The sequence below is a fragment of the Muntiacus reevesi genome, chromosome 4, assembly GCF_963930625.1.
Source record: "Muntiacus reevesi chromosome 4, mMunRee1.1, whole genome shotgun sequence".
NCBI classification, from domain to species: domain Eukaryota; kingdom Metazoa; phylum Chordata; class Mammalia; order Artiodactyla; family Cervidae; genus Muntiacus; species Muntiacus reevesi.
Window position 1 is genome coordinate 62,698,393 of NC_089252.1, and position 16,838 is coordinate 62,715,230.

Genomic DNA, 16,838 nt, shown 5'->3' on the forward strand with positions numbered 1-16,838 from the left:
AGTGAACTTGACCTGCTAGAAATCCTCACAGAAAACAGGAGATGGTGGCAGTGCTCAGATGTCTATTTTAGGACTCAACTGGGAGAGACTTTTTCCTTTTGTAAAGAAGTAAATCCCAGAGGGTCTGACAATGACTTAAAAGGTGCAAAAATAGCTTACTTTGAGATTAAATGTACAGCGGCTGTTGTCTGAGATGAAATTCCTCTGAATTGCAGCTAATACAAATAGCTACTGAGCACCGAAAACCACTCTTGGGTTTCTGAATCATGTTATAGGTATAACAAGATGATGGGAACTGAGTGGGCCCTATGAGGGTCTGAAACATGAATGAGCTGAGTTTGTTTTTTTTAAAAAAAATATTATTTAGATGCTCAGTTGTATCCAACTGTTTGTGACTGCACGGACTGTAACAAGCCAGATATTTAGAAGTTTGGTGTTTTATGAGCTAAGGGCTCCAATTTATTTTTGAAGCCAGCAGACCTCTTGTTTGGGGTAATCCATACCAGTGGGCTTTTAACTTTACATGTGAGAAAAAGAGTTCTGAAATCTAGACATCTGAGAAGGGTAGATCCAAGGACCTACACTGTTCTGAGAAATAATGTGAAACCTGACCTTTATAGTGGTAAGAGTACATCTCTATAGTTTAAATTTTTAAATAATTAATGAAATTAATTTTTAGGGCAGTTTTAGGTTCATACAAAATTGAGAGGAGGTACAAAGTTCCCTTATACCCACTCACTCCCCCAGTACACAGTTTCCCCCTATTATTAACATCTCACTTTAGTGTGCACACTTGTTACAAATGATGAGCAAATGTTGGTAGATTATCAATTGAAGTTCACAATTTACATTAGGTTCACTCTTCCTGTTTTCCATGGTAAGAGTTTTGACAAATGTATGATGACATGTTTCTATGGTCACTTTGTCAAGGATAGAAGTTTCACTGCCCTAAATATCCCGAGTCCTCTTCATCCCTCAGTCCTTCCCTTCAACCTTTCAGGAACCATTGATCTTTTTACCATCTCCATATTTTTGTCTTTTCCAGACTGTCTTATAGTTGGTATCATACACTATGTAGCTTTTTCAGATTGGCTTCTTTTACTTGGAAATATCCATTTAAATTTCCTCTATATATTTCATTTTCTTCACAGCCCATTTTTTATCATTGAATCATATTCTATCTTCTGTATGTTCCACAGTTGGTGTATTCACCTACCGAAAGATATCTCAGTTGCTTCCAAGTTTTGGCAGTTCAGAATAAAGTTGCAAGTTTGTGTGTGGTCACAAATTTTCAATCCATTTGATTAACTATCAAGGAGCATGATTTCTGAAGCATACGGTAAGCATATGCTTAGCTTTGTAAGAAATTGTTACACTATCTTCCAAGGTGGCTGTATATTTTGCATTCCCACAAGATAGATTTTCTTAGATATCAATCCATCTTATATCTATAGTTCATTGCTTTTCATTTGTGTGTGTGTGTTTTCAAGCAGTTGTTTCAAAGGATTAGGAGCAGAGACTAAGCCAGCTGAAGAGGTATTGTGGCAGAGGCAGAATAACGCCCCCTGATCACAATGATTTCTCTGCCAATATCTATGAATATGCTGTGTTACGTGGTGAGGAATTAAAGTTGCTAATCAGCTGACCTTAAAATAAGAAGATCACCCAAAACTCTCCAGGCGGGCCCAGCATAACCACAGGAGTCCTTTAAACGAGGAAAGAGGCAGAAGAATCACTGAGATGTAACTCGAGGAGACAAGGAATGCAAACACCTCGTGTTGTCCTGTCCGACCCTCTGTGACCCCGTGGACTGCAGCCCGCCAGACTCCTCTGTCCATGGGATTCTCCAGGCAAGAGTGCTGGAGTGGGTTGCCATGCCCTCCTCCAGGGGATCTTCCCAACCCAGGGATTGAACCTAGGTCTCCTGCACTGCAGGCAGATTCTTTACCATCTGAGCCACCAGGTAAGACCTGCAAACAACTTGTAGAAGTCAGAAAAGAAACCTGCCAACACCTTAAGTTTGGCCTCAGGATCCATTTTAAACTTCTGAACTCTAGAACTTTCTATAGATTTGTATTGTTTTAAACCAAAGTGTGGCAATTTATTATACCAGTTACAGGGAATTACTACGGACGTATAGCTTCACCATCTCAAATTAGGATAAAGATTTTAAAAAGGGACAAGACTGTTTAATACATGTCTACATGTATTAATAATTCTAAGATTGAATGATCCGAGATAGAAAACGTATGTCTATACAAAAACTGGTGCACAGATGTTCACAGCAACATCATTCTTGATAACTGAAGAGTGGTAACAGCCTAAATGTCCATTATCCATTTTGTTTAATGAATAAAATGTGGTACATCTATACAACAGAATACTATTCATCCACAAAAAGAAAGGAAGTACTGATGCCTGCTACTACATGGATGAACCCAAAGACATTATGTTAAAAGTTCAGTCACAAGAGGCCCCATAGGTTGGAGTCTCATTCATATGAAATGTCGAAAATAGACACTCCATAGAGGCAGAAAGTAGATTAGTTGTTACCAGAAGCTGAGAGCAGAGGGCAGAAGGAGGGAACAACTGCTAATGGGAACATGATTCCATTGGGGGACAGTAATAATGTTCTAAAATTAGATAGTACCAATGGTTGCACAACTCTGTGAATATACTCTATGTGTGTGTGCTAAGTTGCTTCAGTCGTGTCCGACTCTGTGCAACCCCATGAACTGTAGCCCACCAGGCTCCTCTGTCCTGGGGATTCTCCAGGCAAGAATACTGGACTGGGTTGCCATTCCCTTCTCCAGGGGATCTTCCCAACCCAGGGGTCGAACTGGTGTGTCTTACATCTAACCTGCACTGGCAGGCCGGTTCTTTACCACTAACAAACACCAGATGGGAAGCCAGAGGCAAATATACTAAAAAGCACTAAATTATATATGCTAAAATACTGAATGTTAAGGTATGTGAATTACATTCAACTGCATCTTAAGAAAGCTGTTATTAATAAAAATATGAAAGAATCCATATTTGGGGACATGTACTGGTGATCAGTTATTGAATTCCGATGTGAATTTTGGAGATACAATTTTCCCGGGGAGAAATAAACAGTGGAATTTCCCTTTTTTAATCATTTGGGAGGCTGAGATTTTTCTAATGAATTGAACCTGAATTTCCCATTTTACAAAAGGCAACAAGAATACCAATCACACAAATGCACACTCACATACTAGCGGGCAGAACTGTTATAAACTCTCCAAAAGGTGAATAATACAGGACCCAAACAAACACTTCCCAATACAAATGGGCCTCAACCTCAGACACATGTCAGAATCAACTGGCAAAAATGCCCAAATAGCACTTCGAGATCAAAAGAGAAGGTGGCTGGGTGCACACCCGTGGACTTACTGAATCTTGGCGCTCACCAGCTCGTCCAAAGGCATCTTTCCATTCCACCAAGGAAAAGTGTACCTTGGCCACCAGTGCCAAGCAGGGGAGAAACAGGGAGGATCCCCAAACGAATGGTTTTAGAAGCTGCTAGGAACACCCTCCCAAATCCCTCCAGGGCCAGCAAGCCACAAGCAGCGGCCGACTGCAACCATCCGGACCCAACGCCATGGCGGCAGCTCCGCCCAGAAAACTCCGTAAGCCAGATATGGCGAGAGTGCAGCCTCACGTTGGCGCCAAAATCTGTTAGCAAAAGTGAGTCCAGCAGCTCACAGATCAAAAGTCAGTAAAGATGGAAGGTTGGTGGAAAGGCAAGTTTGCTTCATTTTGGAGACTGGCAACTGGAGAGCGGGAGTGGAATGGGTAAGATGGACTCCTGTCCAAAGGCTGACACCCCTCCCCACTGACACTCAGTGGGCAAGAGATTTTTTTTTTTTAAGAGATTTTTTTAGATGGAGGCAAGGAAGGGGTCCATGCAGAAACAGCACAGTCAGCTCTGATGGTCATGTTGAAATTGGTCGTGCAGTGGTCTGATCAGCGTTGTCTTGATTGTTTCAAGAAGAGTTAATCATCAGTTCCCAGGTCCATTTGTTCCATTTTTTTGAGGCCAGTTCTTGGGATGTGGTGGCTTATGTCATGACTGGTCATCACGTTGTTAACTTCTTCCACCTGATGGGAGTTTCTGTATCTAGAAGACAGCTCCCAGCATATAGCTCAGAGGATTACTGATAGCCCTTGAGAAAAAACTAAAGATCCTTGATTTTGTTCAGTTCAGTTCAGTTGCTCAGTCGTGTCCGACTCTTTGCATCCCCATGAATCACAGCACGCCAGGTCTCCCGGTCCATCACCAACTCCCAGAGTTTACTCAAACCCATGTCCATCGAGTCGGTGATGCCATCCAGCCATCTCATCCTCTGTCGTCCCCTTCTCCTCCTGCCCCCAATCCCTCCCAGCATCAGGGTCTTTTCCAATGAGTCAACTCTTTGCATGATGTGGCCAAAGTACTGGAGTTTCAGCTTCAGCATCAGTCCTTCCAATGAACACCCAGGACTGATCTCCTTTAGGATGGACTGGTTGGATCTCCTTGCAGTCCACGGGACTCTCAAGAGTCTTCTCCAACACCACAGTTCAAAAGCATCAATTTTTCGGCGCTCAGCTTTCTTCACAGTCCCAACTCTCACATCCATATATGACCACTGGAAAAAACATAGCCTTATGTTAGTCAGGTAAAAACTCTTGCACAGTAGAGTTATGCACAGACCTAGAAGTAAATGCCTTTCAGACTGAGTGATCCACAGAAGGATTGAAGCTTTCTCTTCCCAACTCTGGAGGTGCTTTCCGTTACAATTTAGGACACTTTACAGTGATACTGTGACACTACAAATTGTAATTGACTTTCAGATAACAGATTTCAGCTTTTTAATGCCCCCCAGGCATGTGATCATACATTAATACACACTTTGTGGAATCTGATTGCCTAATTAAAACCTAGAGTTCTGTGATAGTCGAAAACTTCTGAATTTTTTCTCTGGCAAAAACCATAATATGACATGAGCCACACAATTTCATGATAATCAGTTCAGGATTGCAAATGTTATTAATGCATTTTTATGGTTGCTGTTAACATATAATTAAGTGCTATGACTGATACTCATCAAGTAAATTTCCAACAAAGATTGACTGATTGATTGATGCATCCTCTGAGATTATAGTAGCAAATTCAAGAAGAAAACCTTTTGAGAAAACAGTGGAATAATCTAATTAAAGTGATAAAATAAAGTTACACTGAAAAATAAAAAGCCTCTGCATTAATTTTTGTTTTGTATGTATCTGTCTTTTTCTACTTTTGGTGTGAAACCACCCTAACTTGCATCCAGAGGGTCTGATACAGCTTACTAAAATTTCCCTTTTCTGGCAAGATGTGAGCTTCTATTGTCCTCTTAGCAAGGTGTTTTTTCAGAACTGGGCTCCCACTCAAATATTTATACATGTCATTGTTAATAGTGTCCCATCTTTATAGGAAAGGGAGGCAGCATCATCAGCTGGCAAAAGTTCATGCATCTCTTTAACAGCATAGAATTATTGCAAAGAAGGGATTTCTAGCCATTGATATCATTGCTCAGTGCATCCTGCATCTAGAAAGGGCCACACCACTGACTTCTGACCAATGGAAGGTGCATGGAAGACAGGGGTATCCCTTCCAGACTTGGCTCATCCTCCGTGCTCTCTGACCCCTCATCTGCTAACTTAGGACCTCTTGGAAACCATGGCCAGAAGATAGCAGATCCTCCATCATCCTAGTCTCTGAATCACTCTGTGGAGCACAGAACCCCCTCCCTTTTCCTGTATCATGGACTTTACAGAAACCAGAAATACATGTTTGTTGGCTGAACCCATTGAGGTTTGGAGTTTATTCATTACAGCAGCAAGTATTCCCTTAAGAAATACTAAGGTTCACTATTATACCTTGAGGTCCAAGAAGAACATCTGGCACCTGGGAGACCCTCTAGAAGGACAAAGGAAAGTGCCATGTAAGCACAATTCCTTTGTCTTGTAGGGAAGTCATTGTCTTTCCTCTCAATCAACCAGAACTCAAATCCTCCCTATATTATTCCCTTAAAAAAAAAATCTTTTATACCAGGTGTCCTCAAACTTTTTTCTCTGAAGGGCAGATAGTAAATAGTTCAGGCTGTGTGGGCCACACAATCTCTGTCCCAGCTATCAACTCTGTCCTGGCCATAAACAGTCTTAAATGAATAAGTGTGGCTGGGTTCCAATAAGACATCATTTTCAAAGATAGTCTGTAGGCAGGATTTGGTTCATGGGCTGCAGTGTACCAAGACTGATCTTATACATTCATCATTTTCTATGATTAGATTGAACTTTTCCCCAAACATTTATCTATTCTTCAATTTTCCTGTTTTGGAGCCTTAATATGGATATGTAAGGACAAGTAGATACTCTATTGGGACATTTTATGACTGTTGGAGTTTAGGCATATGCAGAAAATAATTGGGGTAAGGGAACTTTGGATTTAGGAAAATCCTTTTCTAATCCTTTCCTTTTCTAAGAAGGAAAAAGTTAAAAATGATTCCTGACATGGAGTGGAGGATGCACTAACATAAGGAGAAAACAAAATTAATATTGGATAATTAATAGATAATAAAGTGAAGACATTTGCTGCATTTATTCATCCACTGAAAATATTTGTTTTTGTCTCTTTGCTCCAGACCTAGGGATTATAATGTGAAAAAGACAAACGTAATGCCATTTCAGAAATGATGGTTTAATTGGGGAGCTACACATTTAACAAGTAATTACTACAAAGGGTGAAGAATGTAGGCACCTGGGGGTTATAGGGTAAAAACCAGAGCCTAACTAGGAAGAAGGGATTGTGAGAGTGAAAAGACGCTGGAAAGTGATGGCGGTGGGAGGAAACCGACAGATGGGTTTGGAGTCTGGAGAAGACCGCTGAACACAAATGTACGTAACTTTGAAAGGCCAGTGGCAGATCTTGAGGTAGGGAATGACAGTTGAAAGATTGGGAGGTTTTTAAGAATATTTTAAAAAATTGTAATGACCTGTCAGATTAACTAAGAGGGTGAGGTGGGGAATGGATGGACGGAGGGTGGAGAGCAGCAAAGGGTGGAAGGTAGCTGTAACGAAGTAGCAATTTTAAATGAGGAGTTTAGTTGTGTTTAGAAGAGGAAAGACCTCTCTAGGTAATGCAGTTTGAGCTGCACAATGAACTTGTGTCGATGTCTAGGGACCCTTCAGATAAGGAGGTGTAAGGTCACGAGGTCAAGAAAGAAGCCTGAAGGAAAATCGTCTGTTACGAGAGAAACAGCAATGATAACAGGAATGTTCTGTTGGAGGTTTGTGTGAACTCACTAACAAGTATCCAAGAGATCCATAAGGAATCACCTCATCTGGGGCACGGGATGCAGGACAGAGTGAGTGAGTGGATCCAGGGCCAGAAACTCAGGTTGGAGCCCGATGGCAGGAGGCTTTGAATGCCTGGATCAGAGGCAATATGGTCAGGAACAACTGCGGGGTCCTGAGTAGCCCGAGCAGGATCTGAGCTGACAAGTTTCAGGAAACAGAATTAGAGAGGAATAGCCTCGAGGCAGGGGATACAGGTAAGAGACTCCGTGAATAAGAGATTCCATGAAAGGTCCAGGTAATGAAGGGCTGGGAGAGGGGATGAACAGGGCTACACTGCGCTATGAAACTGCTTCCCTTCTCTGCAAGCTCCTCAGAGTTAAATGCGGCATCTGTTCAGCTGCCTGTGGCCCCGTTTTTGACTAGATGAAAAACAGCACTGTGTTCACCAGCTGCTGACAGTGTCGTTCCTTGTGCTCCGCTATGTTTTAATTATGCTTGACATTCATCCCACACTGTTACCCAGCGGCAGCAAAATGAAGAAATGCCACTTCACTGGAAGTCAAAGGAAAGTGAGGACACATGCAGTTATGCAGTAATAGATTGTTACCTAAAAACCAGGAGCTTTCTAGGTTTAATGTGCCGGTGGCTCCCTACCTACCACCCACTCCCGTATCTTGTTTTGATTCAATTGTAAGAAGCCTTAGCCCATAGTTTAATGGGCTAAGACGTCCACCGTAAAACAGTAACAGTTTAAAAAGAACAAAGAATCCAAAAACTACACTAGGAATCAAGTGGTACCTTTTTATTATGGAACATTTCAACCATATACCAAAGTAGAGAGACTAGTATAATAAACCCCTGAATGCATCACTCACTTTCTACAATTATCATCACATTGTGTAACTTCCTTCATTTATAATCCCACCTACTTTTACCCTTCATCCCCAATCTGGATTATTTTAAAGCAAATCTTCAGCATCCTTTTATTTCACCTATAGAAACTTCAAAATGTATCTTTTAAAGAGAAATTTTTATTTTAATGCAGGCACAAAACCATTACAATGCCTAAAATAAAAATAACAATTATTCTTCTATATCATTAAATATGTAGTCATGGTTTAAATTTCTCCAGTTTTCTTATAATGTTTATATGATATATTTTCTTTCTTATTCAAATGAAGATGCAACAAGACACATGTGGCAGAGGTCAGCATAGCTCTTGTCTCATTTAATTTATAGGTTCTCCACTTTTTTGTTTTGTTTTTTCTCCTATTTATTTATTGAACAAACAAGGTCATTTGTCATGTATAGTTTCCCACCTTATAGATTTACTGACTAGTCATGTGTATCATTTACTTTAGTGCCTGGTTTTCCAATAAACTGATAATTAGACCCAGAGGCTTGATCAGAATTGGTTTTACTATTTTTGCAAGAGTATTTCATGAGTGGTCCTGAATTTTTTCATATCACATCAGTAGGCTTTAATGTCTTGTCTCTTCTTTTGGTGATATTAAGAGAAATAAATGGGTTAATGGGTTTTCAACCTGATCCAACTATTATAAAGTTCTCCACTGGTTACCTCAAAGCAAAAGTACATAAAATAAAAACAGAACAAATGTTTGATGGTTTTAAAAATGCCTGTTATTAGGAACTCATGGATTAAAAAAACAATTTGATGTGTTTCAATACATAGAAATCATATATTTTGAATGGATAAATTATCCCAGTTTTCTCAAAGTGAGATGCCTCAAAATATCTTCTTCTTTTTCACTTTCCTCTAGTTTTTTTTTTTTTTTTTTGATAGCTTCCTTGATTTTTGGCAGAAGAGGCTTTTTTGGTATTTACTTGAGTCTGGATTCAGCCATTTACTCCAACAACCCTGTTTCCTTTTAGTGGGAAATGGTATTTAGAAACCACAGTCTAAGCATAAAGGTGCTTATTGCCACAGGCCTTTCAAAGGACAGAACTAGGATTTTTTTTTCAAGAAAAAAATGTTTCATGAGTATGAACTAATATTATAATAAATTTACAATTTTTTATTTAACTTATTTGCTTTTATAGTTATATCTACTTTCTCACATTACTGTGAATTTTGGTTTCTAACGTATTCAATTAATAAAATTATTTCTTTACCTGATTCTAACAATATATAGTTTTGAAATAATCATGATTATTACTAACAATATGAATTAATATTTTACCCTTGTCTTTCACCAAAGGCTGAGATAAGACACAATCATATGCATGCACAGTGTTCTTTGCAGGGTGATAGTCCTTACGTGGGCTTCCCTGGTATCTCAGCTGATAAAGAATCCACCTGCAATGCAGGAGACCCCAATTTGATTCCTGGCGATGGAAATGGCTACCCACTCCAGTATTCTTGGGCTTCGCTGGTGGCTCAGTTGGTAAAGAATCCACTTGCAATGAGGGAGATCTGGGTTTGATCCCTGGATTGGGAAGATCTCCTGAAGGAGGGCATGGCAACCCGCTCCAGTATTCTTGCCCATGGACAAAGGAGCCTGGTGGGCAATAGTCCATGGGGTGGCAGAAAGCTGGACCAGACCAAGTAACTAAACACAGCATAGCATTCCCGATCAGGTGGCATTTAACCTGAGACTTGAAGCTGGAGGAGTGAGCTAGACAAAGCTCCAAAGTCTATTCTGAGAGAAGAAACAGCAAGTGCAAAGGGCCTGCGGGAAAGAAGAGGCTGACGCGTTAGGTCAGCGTGACCGGAGGCTCAGTCAGAAAGAGCAAGAATGACTGTGATGTTGAAAACATTGCCAGCATTTGGAATGTAAAGCACCTCTAGACCCCAGTAAGGAGTCTGGATTTTATTTAATGGGTGGTAAGAACCCTTTCAGAGTTTTGAGTAGGGGTATATGATCCTATCTTTGACCACTGGCCGAGAATAAGTTATTGGGGAGCCAAGGAAAGAAGCTGAGAGCATTGCTAGGAGGCTGCTGCATCACACAAGGTGAGGGATGCTGGTAGTTAGACCAGGTGCGGTGGTGGAGGTGGAGAAAGTGAGTGGACGAACGTGATACAAGTTCGGAGGATGAACTGACAGGAATTGCTGCTTGGCTGGTTGTGAAGGCACTAGAGAAGGAGTATTCAAGGATGACTCCCAGGTTTAAGGAGTTATTAATTGAGTGGGTGATGGTACTATTTTCCAGGAAAGGCGGTGGGGGGGGGGGGGCGGGTAGGACATGAATTAAGTCACATGGTGGTAGTGGAGGAAGGAAGAGCCTGACTCCTTCTGCAATTGTCTGGTGTGAAATCCACTGGTCACTCATGGAGGTGGGGTTCAGAGGAGAAGTTCCTCCCTGGAGACAGGTCAGCCTTGGCTAAAGATGAAATGTCAAGACTTAGTGAGAGTGTGGACAGAAAAGAGGAGGAGGAACACAGCTGAAGATCAGTGGCCTGCAATAATATGAGCTGGAGTAAAGCAGGAAGAGTTAAGAAAAGAGCCCATTTTCTTGGGCTCCAAAATCACTGTGGATGGTGACTTGCAGTCATAAAATTAAAAGATGTTTTCTTCTTGGAAGGAAAGTTACGACAAACGTAAACAATGTATTGCTTCCCAGGTGGCACTAGTGGTAAAGAACCTGCCTGCCAATGCAAAAGAAATAAGAGATGCTGTTCGATCCCTGGGTTGGGAAGATCCCCTGGAGGAGGGCATGGCAACCTACTCCAGTCCTCTTGCTTGGAGAATCCCATGGACAGAGGAGCCTGGTGGGTTACTGTGCATAGAGTTGCAAAGAATTGGACATGACTGAGGCGACTTAGCACACAGACAGTGTATTAAAAAGCAAAGACATCACTTTGTCAGCAAAGGTCTGTATAGTCAAAGCTATTGTTTTTCTAGTAGTCGTGTATGGATGTGAGAGTTGGACCAGAGAGATGGCTGAATGCTGAAGAATTGATGCTTTTGAACTGTGGTGTTGAAGAAAACTCTTGGGAGTCCCCTGGACTGCAAGGAGATCACAGCAGTCAATCCTAAAGGAAATTAACCCTGAATATTCATTGGAAGGACTGATGCTGAAGCTGAAGCTCTAATACTTTGGTCACCTGATGCGAAGAACCAATTCATTGGAAAAAACCCTGATGCTGGGTAAGATTGAAGGCCAGAGGAGAAGGCGGCTGCAGAGGATGAGATGGTTGGACAGCATCACTGACTCAATGGACATGAATCTGAGCAAACTCTGGGAGACAGTGAAGGACAGGAAGACCTACAGTGCTATAGTCCATGGGATTGCAAAGAGTCATATATGACTTAGCAACGGAACAACAACAGCCAAGGAAAACGTCTTGAGGAGGAACAGCTGGACTGGAAGAAACAGCACAGGGAGAGTGTGACATCACCAGAGCCACACAGGAAGAAGGCATCGTCACCCTCATTGAATGATGCTCAGAGGACAAGGAGGGTGAAGATAGAAAAACAACTGTAGAATGTCACCAAGTGTGGGTCCTTGGTGCCTCAAACAGAACAGCTTTGGTGAGTGGCAGCGTGGAAACCAGATGGAAAGAGTGAAGAGAACATGTGAGGAGAAGAAGATGTTGATGATGGATGAAGCAAGTACCTGAGCTTCTCACTAAGTAACTCTGCGCGTCTGCTGTGAGCTCCTCGGATAGCTTAGAGAAGCATGACATAGTGCAGGGAGAGTTTATGTTACTTTCAGCACCTCTTTCCATTTGAAAAAAGTCACCCTTTTCCCTGGTTGGGTCACTGCTGGTGTTTTTGCAACCAGCTACTCTTGTCAGAGATAGTTTTCCAACGTCACCATCATTCTGCTCATCCGTGTACTTCACGGCCCAGGGTTATAGCAAGATGGTGTGTTGGCATCTGTACAAGTTTAATTGATTTAAAACTTGGGCTTGGTGAGAGAGTCTCTCGAGATATAATACCTGCCTTCTCCTGGCAGGCTTGAGGCGGGGGAACAAATCATACACAGCAAATATCATTTACACCATCCTAACACGTTCATAGTGCACTCACAAAATCCTAACAAAGGGATGGATAATGCACGTGGGACAGAGAAACTCATAAAACGGGAAATATATCATCATTTTAAGAATGGATGATCACTGTAATCCATCACCAGGCTAAACTACACACCCTCAGGCAGCATGACAGTTCCAAGCCTGGCCACCAAGGACCAAAAAGTGGGCGGTGGCCCAATTCCTGGAAATTCCTGCCTCTTCCCCAAACAGTTGGCATACTCCTCCCATTCATCAGCCTATGAAATTACTCAACCCGTAAAAACTAACCACACCATACTTCCAGGCCGTTCTCAGCTTCTGAGATGGCCCACGCTCTTGTCTGTGGAATGTGTTTCTCTCTAAATAAATCCATTTCTTACCTTAAAAAAATGTAGATGATCCAATTAAAAAAGTGTGGGAAAGCGACTGATCCTGCGCTTATTTTTAATTGGAAGAGATAACAGTGTTTGGAATTTCAAGATGTAGAGCTAAAATAAGGTCTGTACCTCTCTCAACATGAAAAAAAATTAATGTTACTTTGTAGTCGTCAGTATCCAGGCAAAGGTTCTCCTGAGAATCATGAAAGAACTGCATATCTCACCATGGTTGTGGACTTTTAATCATCGCTTATGTCCTCATATTAGGAATTCTGGACCCAGCCAGAACACTGCAATTTAACCCCAAGCATAAAGTGTGTGTGTTAGTCGCTTAGTCATGTCTGACTCCATGCAACCCCATGGACTATAACCTTCCAGGCTCCTCTGTCCATGGAATTCTATAGGCAAGAATACCAGAGTGGGTTGCCATTTCCTTCTCCAGGGGATCTTCCCAACCCAGGGATCAAGCCTGGGTCTCCTGCAGACTCTTTACCATTTGAGCCACTAAGGAAGCATAAATTAAGTCCATTTTAAGCCAAGAGAAAGACGTTGTGTCTTGAGCCTCCAGCAGTTGCAGTGTAGAATTGTAGAAGCTTACACTAGAAGGAATCCCAGACTTCACGTTCCCACCTAAAGAACAGAGATCATTTTCATCCTGCTTGAAAGCTGTATTGATGGTGCACTGACCATCAAAGCCAACACCACATTGAAACAGATCTAACGGAAACTTACTATGATTTCAATCCTGTTCTCATCCCAGATATCACAACACTCAAACATGTCAAGGAAGCAAAAAAAGTCTCTCCATTAAAATGCTCCCTCTTCAAGGCAAATAACAATAGCAACTAAGTGTTGTTTTCTTGTTGAATATTCACAACGTGTGCCTGTGAACATAGTTTTACATGTTTTGTCCCATTTAATATTCATGGCTCTGGTCTGAGGTGGCCAGCTCTGCCTGTCTCCATCTCTCCTGCCCCAGAAGATGGCAAACCAGATGCTTTTTTCCGGCCCTCTCTTGCAGCAAGAGAATTGTTTTGGCCAAGGAGACACAGGAAAATCTGCCCAGGGGGGCCTTGGAAGACATTTTCTCCTTCTTGAAGGGAGATGGGCAGTTTGGGGGATTTTCTTTCCCTCATTCCCCCACCTGCTCGCACTGCTCCCAGCTTGAAACTTGAACTACAAAGTGTGAGAATGAGGCATCTGGAACCACTGTTGCTATTTCAACACGGGTGGGGAAGTCAAGGAGGGCCAGAGGACATGCACACCTCCCGTCAGGAAGCTCCTGGGGTCTACAGCCGTACCACCATGAACGTGGCCAATCTTGACTGATCTTGGGAGCTAACCAGGGTCGGGCCTGGTTAGTACTTGGATGGGAGGAAACTGCTGGGGTAGCCCAAGAATCACTCACCTTCACCAGCAGGTTTTTTTTTCCTGTGTGAACAGGCAATGCCTTTATGGACTGAGCCCAGGTTAGCTGGCTCTTCAATCACCTGAAGGCACGGTCATCCTGACTGATGAGTACACAGGGTTTATTAGCCTCAAATTTCACAAATGACTTGAAATAGACAGGAATATGAATATCCTGAGAGGTATCCCAGAGAGCAGAGGGCAGAACCCTGACTCAGAATGATATAGAATGATACAGAACAAAAACTTGTTCTCCTCCAGTTCTCTGAATCAAAATTTTCAGGTTCCGCCTTGTGCTAAACAGAGAGACTGTCAGCTTGTTCTCTGTTTCTCTCCTTTGAGATTCTTGGGACTTACCCAGTGATCCAGTGATTAGGACTCTGAGCTTCCACTGCAAACGTTCCTGTTTGATTCCTGGTTGGAGAACTAAATCTCACATGCTGCATGGCACCACCAAAAAAAAAAAAAATCTTTGTCTTTTTAGGATCTTGGAGCAAGTACAGCCCCTCCATAATGTGACTACTGTAGACATCAGTCATCACATTTGGAACACATCCATGAATGCAGGCTGGAATTCTGTGAGCTTCTACTTGCTCTCATGTTGACTCGTGTTAAGATTTATTACTTCTCCAACTTCCCTCTGATCTTCCAATATCTAGATAATGACTAATTTTAGACAATTTAAAGAGTCATGGAAGAAGTATCTCCTTTCATCATTTGCTATCATATGCACATGTGGGATAATGTAGAATTCTTCTTTTTCCAGCTTTATTAAGATACAGTTAACATGTAACACAGTATAGGTTTAATACACACATGTATATATTGCAAATTGATTACAGCAAGAAGGGTCATTAATTCCCCCATCTTGTCACACTCTTTCTTTTCGGTGGTGAGAACATTTAAGAACGCCTCTGAGCAACTTTGAATTATATGATACTGTGTGAACTATAACCATTAGGCAGTACATTAGGTGCCCAGAGCCCATTCATGTCATAACTGTAAATATTCACCCTGAGCAACATCTCTCATTTCTCTCACATCCTCATTTCTCTCTCATACCCTTGACAGCCATCATTCTGCTCTTTATTTATATGATTCAGCTTTTTAGAAAAAAAATATTAACGTAATTTTGATTTTATATTTGCACATGGGGCTTCCCTGGTGGCTCAGGGGTAAAAAAATCTGCTTGCAATGCAGGAGTCACAGGAGACATGGGTTCAGTCCTTAGGTTGGTAAGATCCCCTGGAGAAGGGAACAACCTACTCCCGTGCTCTTGCCTGGAGAATCCATTGGAACAAGGAGCCTGGCAGGCTACAGTTCATGGGGTCGCAAAGAGTTGGACACGGCAGAGCAACCAACACTTTCACACCTTTTTCACTGCCCTGGGACAGGGCGTGGTGGGGTGAAGCATCAAAACTGAAGTGACTTAGCACGCATAGTTGATTTACAATTGTTGTGTTAGTTTCAAATGTGCAGCAAATTGGTTCAGTTATACATATACATGTATCCATTCTTTTTCAGATTCTTTTGCCATAGAAGTTATTACAGAATATAGCACACAGTTCCCTGGATGATTCAGGCTTTTTATTTTCCACATATAAATGAGAGCATTTAATATTTGTTTTTCTCTCCCTGAGTTTTTCACTTAACACAGTGCCCTCAAGGCTCATCCATGTTGTCACAAAAGGCAACATGGATGCCTTTTTGTGTGTGTATGAATATAAGGATCTTCCTTGATTTATAATGGGGTTATGTCCTGATCAACCAATAAATAGTATGTTGAAAATATCTTAAGTGCATATCAAACCATTTACAACACTCAGTCAAACCAGTTATTTTTGGACATTATAACTGCTAATGTGCCCAGAACACATATGACATAGGAATAAATACCGTGATTAGAACTGAGAGCTGTGTTGGAGCCAGTGACCAGGTGGAAGGAAGAGAAGAGAAAAATAAAGATCTATTGTAGTTACAGATTCCCTCTGATCAGTCAGTCTTAGCTCCTTTCCAACAGGGGAGAATAGAAGGATTTTATTTCTAGCCAAACCTTTTGGGTGTTTTCCCAATACCCAAATGTTCTCCTGATCCCCACTGTTTACATAAGAATCAAAATTAGTCTCTAAGGTCTGGATTTTCTGTTTCCCATAACCCATTACTTCTAAAATCTAATCTTAAAGAATTTCACTAGATCTCCATGAATACCTAATCACCCTGAGATTAGCCATGGACTCAATTCTTTACATCGAATTTCAGAAGAAACTGTAAGTGTGAATCCATTTACGTTTAAAACATATTTGTTTATTTTCTGCATCTGGCCATAGCTGTGGTGTGTGGAGTATCTTCACTGGGGCATGCAGGCTTCTCTCTAGTTGTAGGTCAGGGACCCAGAGTTTGTGAGCTCAGTAGTTGAGGCACACGGGCTTAGTTGCCCTGTAGCAAGTGGGATCTTAGTTCCCCCACCAGGGGTCAGACCCACCTCCCCTCCATTGAAAGTGTGGAGCCTTAACCACTGGACCAGCGGAGAAGTCACTAGGCTTCCTTTTAAAATCTGTCCTCATTAAAATCCCAACAACTTCTGTGCCATTAAAGTCTGGAGGCATCACCAGTGTTCCAAAGGGTGACCTGGTGGGAAGCAGGAGTTCCAGGGGTTCATGATAACGTTTCATGATTATTGGGTTTTTGTATTCCTTCTCAGGCAATCTCAATCTCCCGAAAAAGAGTACTCTAAGG